The sequence below is a fragment of the Nylanderia fulva genome, unplaced genomic scaffold (genome assembly GCF_048542155.1).
Source record: "Nylanderia fulva isolate GAGA-0341 unplaced genomic scaffold, ASM4854215v1 Scaffold179, whole genome shotgun sequence".
Taxonomy (NCBI): Eukaryota; Metazoa; Arthropoda; class Insecta; order Hymenoptera; family Formicidae; genus Nylanderia; species Nylanderia fulva.
In genome coordinates, this window is record NW_028190044.1 from 211,475 (window position 1) to 228,550 (window position 17,076).

A 17,076-nucleotide genomic window follows, 5' to 3' on the forward strand; every position below is an offset into this window, starting at 1 on the left:
TGAAAATGAAGAATCAGTATCATGATTCTTTTTAATTATGGCAGATTCATTTGTTGTTGCTGAAGTGGATGATTCATCAGTAGTGTCAATATTTGAGGCATTGTTTGCTTTATCATTTAAATTATCTAATTCAATCTGATACAACTCGTCCTCAACTGGGCAGATCATTGCATTAGCGTCCAATAATAATGAATTCTTAGAAATAAACTTCAATCCATCTAAACAATTTAAATATACCAAAAAATGTAAAGCAATTATTATAAATACTGAAACACACAATTATTTCATTTGTCACAATAAAAAAATAATAAAATTGAATAATAATAAAATAAAAATCTTGATTTGAAAAATAAAGTACCAGTTTTAATAATAATTAAAATTGCAATTAAATTAGCCATATTGAATAATTTGTATTGAATAATATATATTCTCACCTTTGGATGTGCAGAGAATATTATTGTCACCGTCGACAATAAAATTTCCTTTGGAATCTTGAGCAATGTTTGCAAATTTTCTTTTTGCATATTGAACAGCTAAAATATGAAACAGAAAATATTATTAAAAATGTTATTAATGATCTCATGTTATGAATATCTCTTAACATCATAAAAGCATTCATTTTAATAATGTAATACATTAGCTATTTTATAAAGGTTTATTACCGGTAAATATTTCTTCAGAATTATGTTCAGGTCTCGTTGGTGTTAATCATATGTAGGTTATATTTCGCGGGAATCGTAGGTATACACTTTTCACACCTCCTCAAGACCAAGTGTAAAAAGTATAGGGAAATCGCCACTATAGTGTAGCTACACTCGCAAAACGAACAGCGTACTCTGACGTCACTTCTTCTAAAAGAAACGTGATAGTGTACACTTTCTACAAAAGTGGAGAAAGTGTAGGTAAAACGAACAAACCTTATATATCGAGAAAGATACATTTTAAAATTCGCGCATCTCCGAGGACAGGGGTAAGCGCTATATCGATTGACCGAGTGCGCAGGTCAATCAATAGATCCGAAGATTATAAGAAGGGATTCCTCTCGTTCTCCTCTCGACCTCCTTCGTTCCGAGGACTTGGATGTGAACACTGGTGAAAAGGACTTCAGCTCATAACACGTCCATCCCAGTACATCGACACAGCATTGGATTTGCAACAGTTCAAACTCCTGTCGTGGAGACATTTCAACCTCGGAGGAAATAAATAGATAAATTCATCGGTGATTACGAGCCATACGCGGTTGATGGTGCGTTGATCTCGTAAAAATTTAAGATTTCTACGAGATTTAAAATATGTGCACATAGACACCGATATTACTTGGTAACTACCAAGATTTTTGACACGGTATATTAATCTATAGGGGGGTAGAGAAGGTTCCGCGTTTGTTTATTCGTGTTTATCTCAAAAGTAATGAGATCACAAACCGTGTCAAAAATCTTGGTAGCTACCAAGTAATATCGGTGGCTATGTGCACATATTTTAAATCTCGTAGAAATCTTAAATTTTTACGAGATCAACGCACCGTCAACCGCGTATGGCTCGTAATCGCCGATGAATTTATCTATTTATTTGTTAGTATCACGAGCCAATAATTTCTTTAAAGTTTATTTAATTTTTATTCTAATTATAGTGACTTTAGAAGCTTTTTTAAAACACGATTTTACCGAAGATACGTTTGGTGAAACTACTTATATTTCATCAGTAGGAACGGAAACGTTCTGAGGGCCCAAATTTTCAAGAACCAAATTTATCTGTACAACTACCATTGAAAAATTTTGAAGAAGTGACTCTTCTTCATGATCATATAAGTGACAACGAGAATTTTTCTGAATTGGTATGCTTTTCAAATGTTTTTAAAATATAATTGTCTAAAATATAATGTAAATGTCTTTATAAAGATTACATAAATAATTATATTTGTAGATATCATATTTTTCAACATTAGGAGGCCATGATGTAACTTCGAAAACAAACGCTATTTTAAGGAAGATTCTTACTAATGAAGTGGCATCTCACTATAGCTTTCTTGGTAGAACAAACAATAAGAAAGCATTTTCAACAATAAATTTAAATCGAGCAGTAATTAGTAAGTTTCTTTTATTTTCTTCTTATTTTGCTTTTTAATTTTTTTATTACAATTTTATTATATAAAATTTTAATTTAAGGAGCAGTTCAAATTGCAATACCACAAACATCAGAAGATGATGTAACTATTTGCATTAAAAACTGGTTAAAACATTCGCCTCAACGTCTTTCATTGCAATTAAAAAAACAAAATAATCAGTAAAGAAAAATTCTTTATTGGTGCAATTACGCTAATAATTTTCTTTTTTATTTGTTATTATTTTATTATATAATTTTTTTATATAATTATATTATTTTTATAATTATGTCTACATATAATAAGTGCAATCGTAAAAGCAAAAAATTCGTTACTAACAGACATTTATATCGAAGGGCAGAAAAAGAAGTTAATGAAATTGTTTCATATTTAAATTCAAACACTAAAAGTAAAATGCGGGAAGAAATAGTAGCAGAAACATCAAAAGAATTCGCGCAACTTGATAATCTCCCTACATGTAAATCTCCAATCATGGTTGACTATACTGATGCAGATTTATCGACATGTGATGTTTATAGTTATTGTTTTAATATATCTTCTGATTGTATTGAAGAAATAAATAATGATACTGCAGAATCTATACAAAATACACATACAAAACAAGAATCTGACAACTGCAGTTCAATTGTAGATGCTATAAGAATGTGGGCATTGACTCGAATGTTTCTCATGCATCGCGCGATTAGTTCATTACTTCGTATCTTACATTCATTTCACCCAGAACTGCCTCTTGATGTTAGAACGCTTTTGAAGACTTCGTCATTGAAATTTAATATCAAAGAATTGAAAAATGGACAATTTATTTATCTTGGCATTGAAAATGCATTAAAGACATATCTTTTTAAAAATTCTAATTTTTCGGAAGATATTATTAAACTTATTATCAATGTAGATGGACTATGCTTATTTAAAAGTTCTAGTATAAATTTGTGGCCAATTTTAGGAATGGTGCAAAATTCTGTTCGGAAACCATTTGTGATTGGAATTTTTTGTGGAATATCGAAACCACAACCATTATCTGATTTTTTGGATGATTTTATAACTGAATTATCGCATTTGCTTACCAATGGCTTTCAATTAGCAAAAAAACATTATAAAGTACAGATTTGAGAAAATGTATTGTGCATGGTGATTATTATGTAAAAAAAGTAAAAGGAAAATTCTCGAACAAGACAGCTATGAAAGGAAAGGTAATACTAAAAAATGTGGACAAAGAGTTAAGAACAGACGAATCATTTCGATGTAAACGTGATGAGAGCATCATTTAAGCGATACACCTTTATTAAAATTAAATATTGGACTTGTCACTTGCTTTCCAATCGATTATATGCACAATGTATGCTTAAGGGTAACTTGCAAACTTTTAACTTGTTGGAGATTTGAGTGGAGATTTAAATGTACGATTATCAAGTCGCGAAATAAATACCATTTCTGAAAAAATGGTTGCATTAAAAAAGTATTTTCCGCAAGAAATAAATAGAAAACCTAGGCCACTAAGTGAAATTGCGCGTTTTAAGGCAACTGAATTTCGTTCTTTTTTATTATATTTAGGGCCAGTTGTGCTTGCAGAAACTTTAAACGTTTCATTTTATGAACATTTTCTACTTTTTCATTTCTCTATAGTTATTTTGTGTTCTGACAAACACATATTAAATCACAGTTGTGAATTAGTTTCTAAAATGCTGAAGACTTTTGTAAAACATTGTGAACATTTATACAGTCCTGAATTTATGGTGTACAATGTTCACTCTCTCCATACATTTACCAACTGATGTAGAAAAGTGCGGACAACTTGATAACTTTTCTGCTTTTCCTTTCGAAAATTTTCTAGGACAGTTATCGCGACTTGTAAAATCTCCTAAAGAACCATTAGTACAACTTTGTAATAGAATTGCAGAATATGATTTATTGGAAGACAAAACAAATGATACACAGATATATCCCAAATTAGAAAGAGAGCATTGCGTTGGACCAATACCAAATATATTAACATCGTTTTCTGCCCAGTACCAAAAAGTTTATTTTAAAGATTTTATGTTAAAAATTTGTTTACATTCTGAAGCTGATTGTTATTGCCTTATTAAATCAAATGTTGTTCAAATACATAATTTTATTAAATTAAAAGATGAAGGAACTATCGTAGTAGGAAAAATGTTTACTAAATATGGTTCATTATATAATTATTTATTTTATTCACAAGAATTAGATATTTTTGTTGTTGAACAACTATCTGATTTAAAAATGTGGCAATTAAATTATATAGACATTAAATGTTTAGTTTTTCCTCATAAAGAAAAATATATTTCTTTTCCTTTATTACATACAAATCATTATTAGAAATCATTTATAATTTATCCCAGCAAACACAAAGTACCCAGTAAACATCGAAATCTTGTAGAAATCTAAAAGATATCTCATTAAAGAAATCTTTAAGATATTTCTAAAAGATATCCAGGAGATATCTAAAAGATGTCTAAAAATACTTTATTCAAGATTTCTTTGTAGAATTTCTAAAAGATACCTTTAAATATCTGAAAAGACATTTTAAATTATATCTTTAACATATTATGTAATATACATATTAAAGATATCTAAATAATTTCTTTTAAAAGATGTCTTTAATGTATTTTTAAAAGATATCTATTATACATCACATGTTAAAGACATCTTAAAACAAATTTTTAAAAGATTTTTAATAGACATATATTAAATTAAATTATAAAAATAATAATACTATATATATTATTTTATTATAATTAAAGAACTAGTGTTATATAATTTGAGTTATGCGGGATTACGCTTTCTAAATGTATTTGTATATTCCGCGGTTCCAAGCCGAACTTTCTCTATTATTTTTGCTGCCGACGGGCGACGGGCGACCGCATGGGCGACGGGTGAGGAGAACGAAAGCGTAATTTTGATTAAATAAGGTAATCTCTTTTATCTTGTATGTAAATTCTTTTTTTAAAGATATATAAAGTATTATGAAAAATATTTTTATAACATTTTATTATAATATAATATGTGTGACACAAAATATTCTGCAAGTTTGAGGTTAATTGTAAGACATGACAAATTAAGAATTTATTTAGGCATTTTATGCAAAAAAGATGTAATGATATATAATGACAAAATTAACTTAATGTGTATCTGTATATCGTCGTTGCATCTTAATGTAGACTACTGTAGACAGATCAAAAATTTGATATGCAATGGTGTGTTTTCTGTTTACATTAATATACAACGATGATATGCAAATATACATTAAGTTTAATCGGCTATTATATCATTACATTTTTTTGCATTAAATGCCTAAATTAATTATTATTTTGCCATCTGCTTACAAGTAACCTCGAACTTGTAGCAGAATACATTACTCCGTTACATTATTGAGTAATGTTATCAGTAATGCTATATAATTTAATCTTTGTATCTTTTCAGGAAGCAAAGTTTAAATATGAAGAACAAACAAGTTGCTGTACATATTGAGAATGTCACACATGCAAAGTCCTTGTGGTCCAGTCTTAGCGATTTTATTCAAGTTTTTCTTCATATCGAATAATTGAGTTCAGACAGCGAAGAGTTCAGGTATACAAATTCTTCTTATTATCATTGTGTTTCCAAGCAAACTTAATAATTAAAATATTTAAGATTTTATTCCAAATGTAATTCATTTAAGTACAAATTGATATTTAATTTTTTGCATAAAATTTTAATTACTGTAATTAAATTTTAAAGCAAAAATAAGATATTTTAAAGTACTATCTGTTACTTGATAACGATAATTATCACGAATCGTGATAAAAAGAAATTTAAGAAAATATGAAACATAAAATTATTAAAATTAATTTTATTAAAATATTGTTATTGAATTTAAAAAATATTGATTTGAATATTTTTTAGTTCAACACTAATTGTAAGTAGCATCGATCTCGAATTGTAGATCGTGTAAAGTAGGCTTAATATTCAGTATTGATTATATTGCATTTTAAAAAGATGTAACGCGGTTATTAATTGAATATTGTACGTATTGTATTTAATATACAGAGTTAGCACACACACACACACACGACGCACGCACGCGCGCGCGCGCGCGCGTGTGTTTGTGTGTGTGTGGTGTGTATCAGCGTTCTCTAGAAGTGTAAACATACATCAAATATCTTGAAAACAATCACTTATAACAAAATGTTTATAAAATAACAAAATTGTACGACTTGAATAAATATGTAACAAAAATTCTAATTGTGGTAAAAATTTCAAGTTTTTTATTTGTATTAAATTAAATTATTTTATTTATATATATTAAATTAAAAGTTGCTGTTTGTGTAAGTTGCTGTTGGAGATACCTTAAAAGATAAATCCGTGCTGGAAAATGAATAAAATAATGTAGCATACTACTAATGTTGATAATGTTAAATGTTTAACATACTACTAATTTAAATAATGTTAAATGTTTAACATACTACTAATTTAAATAATGTTAAATGTTATAATTAATATTTTTTAAATAAATTTAACATTAATTGCTACATTATTTTTTATTTGTCTAGTATAGATTTATTTTCTAAGATATTTTTAATTGCAACTTACGCAAGCAGTACCTTTTAATTCCTAAACGTTTTAAAGAGATTTAGGAGATATTTTTAAGATATCTAAAAGATATATTTAAGACATCTCAATCATAACGTGAAAATATTTTAAACGGTATCTGCATAATATCTTTAAAATATCTTGAAGATGTCTTAATATATACTTTCCGGATATCTTAAAGAAGTCTTGTGGACATCTTAAAATGACATATAATATGTCTTTTAGATTTCTACTAGATATCTTCAAGACATCTTTAGATATCTGAAAGATATCTCAAAATGTTGCGTAAGACATCTTTTAGATCCCTAAAAGATTTCTTTTCTGGATTTCTGGAAGATGTCGCAAGATATAGCGAGATATCTTTTAGAAATATAAAAGATATCTTTTTGTCTATCTGGGTAACAATTACATAACATCAATGTTACAATTTCCCACTCAATAATATAACTGTAACGTACAAGCCATGTTATATTGCAGTTATATTGTTGAGTGGAAAATTGTAACATTGATGTTATGTAATTATTACTTTGTGTTTGCTGGGATTATAGTTAGAAAACTATATGTTTTAATTTTGTTAAACAAATAATAGATATATATTAAATATTGTGTATTTCTTTTGTATGAATAATATAAAATATATTAAAACATAATACTCGTATATTGCGTTTTTTATTTAATTATTTCATACAACTGACGTAGTTATATAATAAAACGTTCAAAAAAAGTTCCTAAGACGTATAAAAAAACGTCATTTTTACGTAACTTATCGACGTCATATGACGTTGCAAAAATGACGTCAATAGACTGTGACATAATGACGTTATAAGTACATCGAAATGACGTCGAATTTATGTTACTAATAACGTTTGCGGACCGAAAAATGCGCGTCATTTTGACGTCACCTTGTTAGCTGGGCAATTTGCGATAGAGAGATGAAACTTTCGTTGAGGAAAGATATAGATTTTAAAATCAATGCATTCAAACAACTAGCACAGTTCTGAAACATTCTACATAACAAAGTTCAAGTGTCTTATTATCTTTTGTAGACTCAATAAGAATAGGAACATAAAGCAAGAACGAGAAGGAAACAAGGAAAAGATTATACAGGAATCAAGAAATATGTTAAATTCTTATCTAAATATTATACTAAACATCCTTATAAATTAAAATATTTTAATGTTCTCTTTTAAAAACAAACTTTTTTATATAAATAAATAAAATTAAAATTTAGCAATTTAAAATATGTACATAATCTTTTTTTTTAGTTAATATAAATATTATCACATTTTGCAGAATTAAAATTGAATTTCAATTATACATTTTATCATTATGCATCCTTCAATATTTATTAATATATCCTTGTTAAATTTGTCTTTTTTTTCAAGAAGAAGCAAAGTTACTTTTTTGTTTTCTAAAAAAAACAAATGTAGTAACCTACAAATAATACGAGATATCAGTTGTGCTCATAAAAAGTATAAATTAATACAAAAGCTAACATCAAAGTTTAATTATTATATATTGATCATATTGTTGCAGCAGTTGAGATAAAAAACAATTATTTGCATAATTCATAAAATAAATGCAAAAATAAAAATGATTTCACAAGAAAAAAAAGACATTGCAAAAAATGAGAATTTAAAAGAAATTACCAATACAGATTTATTTACACATAAAGAAATTTTAGAGGATGTTGTTGAAAACGATACAACTTTGTAAACAACTTTTTATTTTATTAATATTCGCATATTATTTTATAAAGAAGCATACTTTATATAGGATTGCTTAAAATTATAAAACACACACATATATTTGATACAAATTTTATAATTTATAATTTTATAATTTATTTATAAAAACACATTTTAGATATTACTTAAGAAAATTACGTTTCATAATCAGGATGTATTAATTTCGTACACATATGCACGTACATATATGCACATATACACAATTTTTAATTTAGATACATTAATTTGTATAATTTTGTTAATAACAAATTATCTATTTTTTTTATTTTCAAATAAGCTTTATATTGTAAATATTATTTTTTATTTTACAGTGGAATAACAGATTACGTGAGTTCAATCTTTACAATAAAATCATATGAAAAGAATGACAAAAAATGGGATGTTTTTAACTTCATTTTAAGTACCGGTGAAACTACTATACAAGTTACTGCTTGGAATAATTTGGCTTTTAAATATGCAAGTTTAATAACTGAGACAGAACGGGTAAGACATTTATTTGTATACACACTTTTTAATAATATTATCATATATCAATTTTTTAAAACACTTTGCAAACTTCAATCATTATTGTGTATTATAAATATACTTTTAATACTATATTTGACTAAGTACATTGAATTTATTGAAATTTCAATTTAATCTATCTATACAAAAGCAATAAATAATTTTTTTATATATTTGTACTCACTGCTGTTTATTTTAGCATTTAAATTTGTTTTATAATTTTTATTTGTTAAAATGCGACATCAAGATATTACGTGTGAGCAAATTTCTTCTATTGCTGCAGAATGGTTAAAACATGCGAAACAAAGAGAACAAAGAAAATTTGAGTAAGTTTAAAAGTCAATAAAAAGTTTCTCTTACCAAATATGTTGAGCAGGTAGATTGTTCGAACTGAAAATCTTCTTGAGCGTAAAACCTGATATCTTGCCACGCAGGTAAGCGATCGCTCTCGACGACCGATTGCTTCTTCTTCTTCTTCACGGTTTAATGGCCTATAAACCAGACTTGGCTTTTCCTTGCCGGCCACAAGTTCTGATTAGGTCCACAATGGACCAAAAAGGAAAAAAAATTTTTCAAACGAAACACGTCTGAACACGTCGACGAACGCCAACGGACTCGGACGATTGCTCAAACGGCTTTTTCCGAATATGCAGTGGATACGATTTTAATTCACGATATTCGCGCGACGTATAATAAGTAATAAATGAAAATCACGACAAACTTTTCCGAAAAATTACTTATTGAAGAGACACACGGTACGCGTCTTATTCGTATAAGACTCTGACCGGTTATTCGATTACGTACGTAATGTGCCACGAGGTTTTTCGTCAAAGAATATAGACGAGTATAGAAGCACGGTTCTCGGTACCCCGCGGGCTGGGGTACTTTGCTATAGTTTACGTCAGGTCATCGAATTTCGATTCGCTACCACCATTCGAGAGACGAAAGACTAGGTTTAGTTTAGGCCTAGTGTACACCAACCATAAGAGTATCAAATGTTATGTTCGTACTAAATGTATGAGCTCCATTAACTTAGCCGGTCAACTTCGACTTTTTAATTTTTTTTTTAAATCATTTGTTTATATATTTTTTTTTAATTAAAAAAAAATTAGCATTAAGTTTGTCGGAAAAATTTCATTTTTAATAAAAAAACGGTCTAATCGATGCATAATCGTTTGTTGATGATTGTTGGTTTAATTTTATTGTTTGTTGGTTTATTATTAGTCTTAAAAACGAAAAATTATCACATTGAGGTTGCATCTACAGGGGGTCGATTGTGTAATTTTTTCTAAAGTAAAAATGTGAAAAGTGAAAAATTTCTTCCAATCACACATCGATTTTATTTTAAAATCAATGCGTGATTGGTGGAAATTTTTCACTTTTCACGTTTTCACTTTAGAAAAAGTTACACAATCGACCCCCAGAAATCGAATATTATGATTTTGGTTTATTGCTTACGATTTAAGGCTTATTTCTATAAATGTAAGGCTAACGCTATGAATACGAGCCTTAAGGGGTAATAACATCTAGTCCGAAGGCAAAAATCATAGGCTGTTTTTGTGAATTTTTTGTGACGTTGCTACTGAATCGATCAATGTGAAATTTTCAGGGCTGAATATACTTGTCCTGGAGTGCAAAAATATATTTTTTATTTTCAGTTTTATTACAAAATGGCGGCTCAGCAGCGCGCGGAAAGAGAGTCGAATTTTTGTGAGGCGTCCCGCAGCTAACAGCAGAAGTCCCCAACGAATGTATCTGGAACAATGAAAAAAATGTTTTCATAATCTATACGAGTATAGCTAGTGAAGTACACACGATTTTTAGAATCGATAAACAATTACGATTTTTATAAACAAATACAGGCCGAGTTTTTAGTCTCGAAAAATCGTTTTTTTGTTCACAGTGCTGCCAAATTTGCAAAAATCAATATTTCGTAATATCCATGTGTACTTCACTAGCTATACTCCTTAGAACATATATTTCTAAGCTATACTCGTATAGATTATGAAAACATTTTTTTCATTGTTCCAGATACATTCGTTGGGGACTTCTGCTGCTAGCCGCCGAACACCTCACAAAAATTCGACTCTCTTTTGCGCGCTGCTAAGCCGCCATTTTGTAATAAAACTGAAAATAAAAAATATATTTTTGCACCCCAGGACAAGTATATTCAGCTTTGAAAATTTCACATTGATCGATTCAGTAGCAACGTCACAAAAAATTCACAAAAACAGCCTATGATTTTTGCCTTCGGACTAGATGTTACCCCTTAACATCGGCAGAAAATTGAAAATATTTATTTTCTTCTCTAATAGTAAGTTGAAATGATAAATTGCAAAATGTGAGATATTAATTATTAGACAAAGAATAAACTTGTATTTATATCTTTTTGTATAAGCGCAGCACTTTCGCATAAGCGCATAAACATATGCATAAAAAATTTGATTGGTTGAATTTCTTATGCATATATTTATAGACTTATGCGCTTATGCAAAAATATGTGCTCCCCGCTTAAGGTAGTTCTATCATTTTTCACATTCTTACGAATTTTTAGAAATATTAATATGTTGTAGACGGAGTTAATATCTATCGATTACGAAATTTTGAAGTCGATTCACCGTTTAGTTTAACAGTTATTTACAATTAAAAATAGCATTTTTTCTATACACCACGTGAAAGGATGACATTTTTATCACATTTTAATATATAACAATAGAACGGATCTTACGATTTTAATAAAAAACCAGTGGAGTATACAGTATGAGTGTGGGATTATTTAAAAAAAAATAAATTTTTTCCACCGTTTAGTTTCAAAGATATTACTTTTTAAAGAAATGAATTTTTTTCCAAACGGAACATGGAGAGAAATTGCGATAATGATGTGTATTCATACATGAGCTGTTTCTATGTGAAGAGGTTCAGACTGTACAGACTCAACTAAAATTGTTGCTACGGTAACATTGTATAAACGATGAATTTCCTTATCGATTAGAGGCGAAACTTTTAGTTGATATTGTAGCGATAGAACTACTTTAACACTAGATAGCGTATACTACGAAAAAAATGAGAAAAACGTGTTACGATTTGAAGGTCCGACGGCGATTTTCAGATACAGTAAAATATGCACTTTTTGGTGTATGAAATTAGCACATCAACATAAAAGTTTCGAACTTCAGGATGTTATTCATTTAAATTAAAATATAAACTATATATATTTAACTTTATTTTTTATTCAAATAGATAACATAAATAGTAAATTGAAAATGCGTATAAAATTTCATAAAATAATTAAACGTATTAATATATTTATATTTATAAATATAGAATAAATAAATAAAAATATATAAAATAATATTGTTTCGTATATGTTATTTTGCGTGTAAATCTCGGGTGAATCTTCCTCGAGCAACGCAAACGAGGTATCGACCTCTCGTTGATTTATCTTGCAGCAATGGATTCTTAGAATGTAATGGTACAGGTGTCAGACACCAAGTTAAGTCTACACTGCTTTATTGTCAGTATCTTATATATAACAACGTTTCGAATCGAAGTCGGCAAAGCAAGTCCTACCACTTGTGACCGCGGTCCGAACTCCTTATTTCCCCCAAAATTTCCAGATCAACCAGTGATCTCAGGTTATTGATTTAATGATAAGCTCTCACATACCGAGTTGAACAATTGAGAATAACATCGTATTGAATTATTAAGGAAAGTCGATGTGTACAGATAATATAAGCATGTAAAATACAATACGAAATAATAAATATGTACAGAGTGATATATATACCGCAGATGAAATAATACGAAGTACTTGAGATATGAAAAATATTGACATGAGAGAGCAATTGGAACGATACAATTGAAGAAATAAGCTAAGAAATAAATACATTCAGAATTTAATAATACGCAAATAAATGACATCGAAACAAATATATATATAGAAAAATGCATAAAATACATAATTTGTAAATAAAATAATTTTTTAATAAAAATAAAATTTTTTTAAAATTAATAGTAATAATCAAAAGCCAGGCTAAACGAGCAAAAAAATTTTTTCAGATGTAAGATTAATATTATTTATTACATTGACATTTAAGTAAACGTTTCAACCGTACTCGGTCCTTTTCAATACATGTTAATATAATTAAATAAACATTAAATTAAAACATAAAACCTTAGGTATAAGTCTAATAATATAAAAGTCAATTTTAAATATCAAACATATTCCGCCGATTAGAAATTGCTTACACATTATTCCGTTGCGTTTAAAGTTAATAACGATATTTGAAACAATAAATCTCTTAGATTACAAAGCTTATCTTTAATGGAACTCTCTTTTGGCAAAATGTCCAAATTACAAAATTCGTCGCTGGTCAGCGCGAACATACTAGTCTGGCATCTTTGCAAAATGAGACCATTTTCCAACCTTTTTTCTTTTAATTTGATCACCCCTTATATTGAAAAAGGAAAGATTTTTTATTTTTTATTTATTTATTCCCGAATAATAGAAATAATAAATTATTAAATTATTTACATATTCAATTTCAGTGTCGCTTGTTAGGTCTCAACAAAACAATAGTTCAATGTGTGTCTTTGTTATAAATTTGTCTGTTTATATAGTCAACTCTATTGTCTAAAATTCAAGGTTAATTTCTTTAAAAATGTTTATGATAATTCTTCGAGAATATCAAAATAACTGTTTTCCAATAATTCTGTGTCCTTATTCAGATTAATACAATTTTTATGTTCTTTTATATGTAACATTTCCGATATAAGTCTCTTACTATAATTAGGTTCTTGATCTAAAATTTCGGTTCTGTCCCAGTCGAATGTGTGACTATTTTTTTAAAATATGTTCAGAGACTACTGAGTGTTTATCCGAATTTAATTTGATGTTATTTCTATGTTCTTTAATTCTAGTTCTTAATTGTCTTTTTGTTTATCCTATATACATTGCGTCATACAGTCATTGCAATTTATTTTATAAACTACATTTGAATTGTTAAGACCTTCATTTTTATCTTTTTGCGTTTTGATCCATGTCTAATTTTTTTACGCAACGAAATCCTACTTTTATATTAGATTTTTTAATATTTGCTGATATTAATTCTGAGATAGATTCAATATATGGGATAACCACAAAATTATTTTTCTCTTTACTATCATTAGGACAGATTTCGGCCTGTTTGTCCATTACTTTCAATTTACCAAAAATCAGGTTCTTGATTCTACTGTTTATTACATTAAATATTAAATCAAGCGGATAGCTATTCAATAATAAATCATTTACAATCATTATTAAATTTTTTTTTGTGAAGTTGAGGATGCAACAACAATAATGATCTGTCCACCAAGCTATATATAGTGCCTATTTTATGGCATTTCGGGTGATTAGAGTGAAATGATAAAAATCTACCCGAAAATGTCTCCTTACGGAACCAGTCCATATGTATCACATCCTCAATCACAATAATAGATATGTCTAAAAAATTGATTCTTCAATTATTTTCATGTTCTATCGTAAATTTTAATCTTTTATGATACTTGTTAAATTTTTCTACTATATCTAGTACATTATCCGAGTTCGTCGTTAACAATATATCGTCAACATATCTAAAATAAAAAGTCAAATTCCACTGTGATGCGTTAATAATTGATGTTTCTAGATCTTGTAACACTAAATCCGCAATAATTGAAGAAAGAGGAGATCCCATCGGAGCTCCGTAAATTTCTTCATATTTCTTATTGTTAAAATTGAAATATGTGGAAGGTAGTATAAATTTGATAACTTTTAAAAATTCCTCTTTTGGAATTTCCGTCTGTGATTCAATATAATGCCATCTATTATTAACGCATTCCATTGCAAGGTCCACAGGGACATTAATAAATAAAGAAACCACGTCCAATGAAACTATTATGTTTCCGCTATTTAGAATTTTACCAGACAGCGCACTGCACAATTCAAAACTATTATTTACAAAGCTATTGGCTTTCGGGATACTTTTTATTAATATTTTATGAAAGAATAAAGCTAAGTAATGTAAGGCCGTGTTTATAGACGAAACTATAATTCTAAAAGGAATGTCTTTTTTATGGATTTTAGGCAGGCCATCACTTAGGGAGGAGGCAATCACTGGAATGTAAAAAATAGTACTCCGTTTTCGTGATACATTCTTTAGTATGCCATTTTTTTAAAAACGTGTTTAATTTTCTTTCTATTTTAAGTGCTGGATTACTATTTATTATTTTGTACGTGTCCGTGACGCTCAGCAAATTCTCTATTTTATTATAACATAATAATTTCTTTAACGTATAAGACGGGCAACAAGAGCCAAATCGCGGATGACAATGCGTTATCCTAACGAAACTAAATAATTTTCCGTTAGAATTAAATACCGGTGCACAAGGCACCAAATTTTTACTTGGACACGGCCAAGATTTTAAATATGAAATAATCTCATATTTGAGATTTAATTTCAAAACCCCTTTTAACCCCCCTACGGAAAATAAATAAATGAATGCACCGGTATTTAATTCTAACGGAAAATTATTTAGTTTCGTTAGGATAACGCATTGTCATCCGCGATTTGGCTCTTGTTGCCCGTCGTATACGTTAAATTTATATTTATATTACAGAGCCTTGTTAAAACTCTTATATTGATACACGCTGGCTTAAAAAATGCGTTTGTTTACCAACATTAATATATATAACAGAGAAAAGTATAGAATCGGAAGGATCTGAATAGCTCAGCTGGAAGAGCAGTTGCCCGGCAAGCGAAAGGTCTCGGGTTCGATTCCCGATTCAGCGATTTTCGGATCTATATTTTTCTCTTGCATTCATTTATTTATTTTCCGTAGGGGGGTTAAAAGGGGTTTTGAAATTAAATCTCAAATATGAGATTATTTTATATTTAAAATCTTGGCCGTGTCCAAGTAAAAATTTGGTGCCTTGTGCACCGGTATTTAATTCTAACGGAAAATTATTTAGTTTCGTTAGGATAACGCATTGTCATCCGCGATTTGGCTCTTGTTGCCCGTCTTATACGTTAAATTTATATTTATATTACAGAGCCTTGTTAAAACTCTTATAATAATAATTTCTCTCTATTGCTACAGTAGCATTTCCCTTATCCGCTCTTGTGAATAGAATGTCAGGATTCTGTTTAATAAATTTACTCATTGTCTTTATCATAGAATCTATTTTAATCTGTGTCTTTTAGACCCATTGTTTAAAAAATTCGAAAGTTGAGGAATTGCTATGTTGCAAATCGTAGTAAGATTCATGACTTTATTCCTCTTGGTATTGCATTCTAAATCTTTGATGAACTCATGAATAGCGGTTCTTTTGTCTATGTTTAATGGAAGGCTAAATTTGCTGCCCATTTGTAACAAATTGGTAACATTGAGTGGGATTTGTGTGTCCGTTAGATTAATGAACCATTTTTCGTTAGTGCGATTCAACGGATTGACTTCTTTTCCAGCAAATTCTTTTGGTGTAATCAAATTATTAATAATATTGACATCTCTATTCTCCGTTATTGTTGATAATGTGTATCTGTTAGACTGAGAGGATTCTTTTTTACCAATGACACAATTAAAATTAATCGGCTTGATACTGTTGATATATTCAGCTTTTTTTAACTTAGCCATGTGAATTTTTTCTTATGTATATGATATAATTTGAGCCGTAGTTATTAAATGAGATAGTATGATGGTTTATAATCCCATTCCATATGTAAGGAGGAAGAATGTTAATGAGAATCTGAGAATATTTGATGAGATTTTTTTGTGAGGAATCAGCCATTCTGTGTAGATCAAATATTTCTATGTTTAAAATTTCTGTTTTTAATCTGTGCAGTACTCTGTTTAGTTTACGTAAAGACTTATAGTAACACACATTAAATCTATCGTTACAAAAATGTTCCAAATGTTTTAGAAATAGCTTGTGATATTTACATTGTTTTAGAAATCGCAACTCTTGGAAAACGTTCTTATTAAAATATAATTAGCATCTAATCAACGTTTCACATAATGTGAAACCCTTATGTCTTCGGGATTCCGAATCCAATATTCATACAAATGATAGCTCTTTTAATATACAATCAATTTATT

At 28.7% G+C, this 17,076-nt stretch overlaps 3 long non-coding RNA genes across 5 annotated transcripts; 2 read left to right on the forward strand and 1 right to left on the reverse strand.

The window, feature by feature from the left end:
- Positions 1 to 437: 437 nt before the first annotated feature.
- Positions 438 to 9,995, reverse strand: LOC114936020 (uncharacterized). 3 transcript variants are annotated; one of them, XR_014924454.1, is made up of 4 exons: positions 9,325 to 9,995; positions 918 to 1,168; positions 663 to 851; positions 438 to 533 (listed from the first exon to the last, which is right to left on the reverse strand). It is a non-coding gene; the product is annotated as an uncharacterized LOC114936020 (long non-coding RNA). The 3 variants fall into 3 exon arrangements; XR_003820628.2 differs by having other exon boundaries at positions 663 to 848; positions 918 to 1,189; XR_003820627.2 differs by having other exon boundaries at positions 918 to 1,189.
- Positions 908 to 4,363, forward strand: LOC114936021 (uncharacterized). Its single transcript, XR_003820631.2, has 4 exons — positions 908 to 1,246; positions 1,631 to 1,834; positions 1,924 to 2,086; positions 2,166 to 4,363. It is a non-coding gene; the product is annotated as an uncharacterized LOC114936021 (long non-coding RNA).
- On the forward strand, positions 4,745 to 6,364 carry LOC146723655 (uncharacterized). Its single transcript, XR_014924453.1, has 2 exons — positions 4,745 to 5,052; positions 5,564 to 6,364. It is a non-coding gene; the product is annotated as an uncharacterized LOC146723655 (long non-coding RNA).
- Positions 9,996 to 17,076: the final 7,081 nt, after the last annotated feature.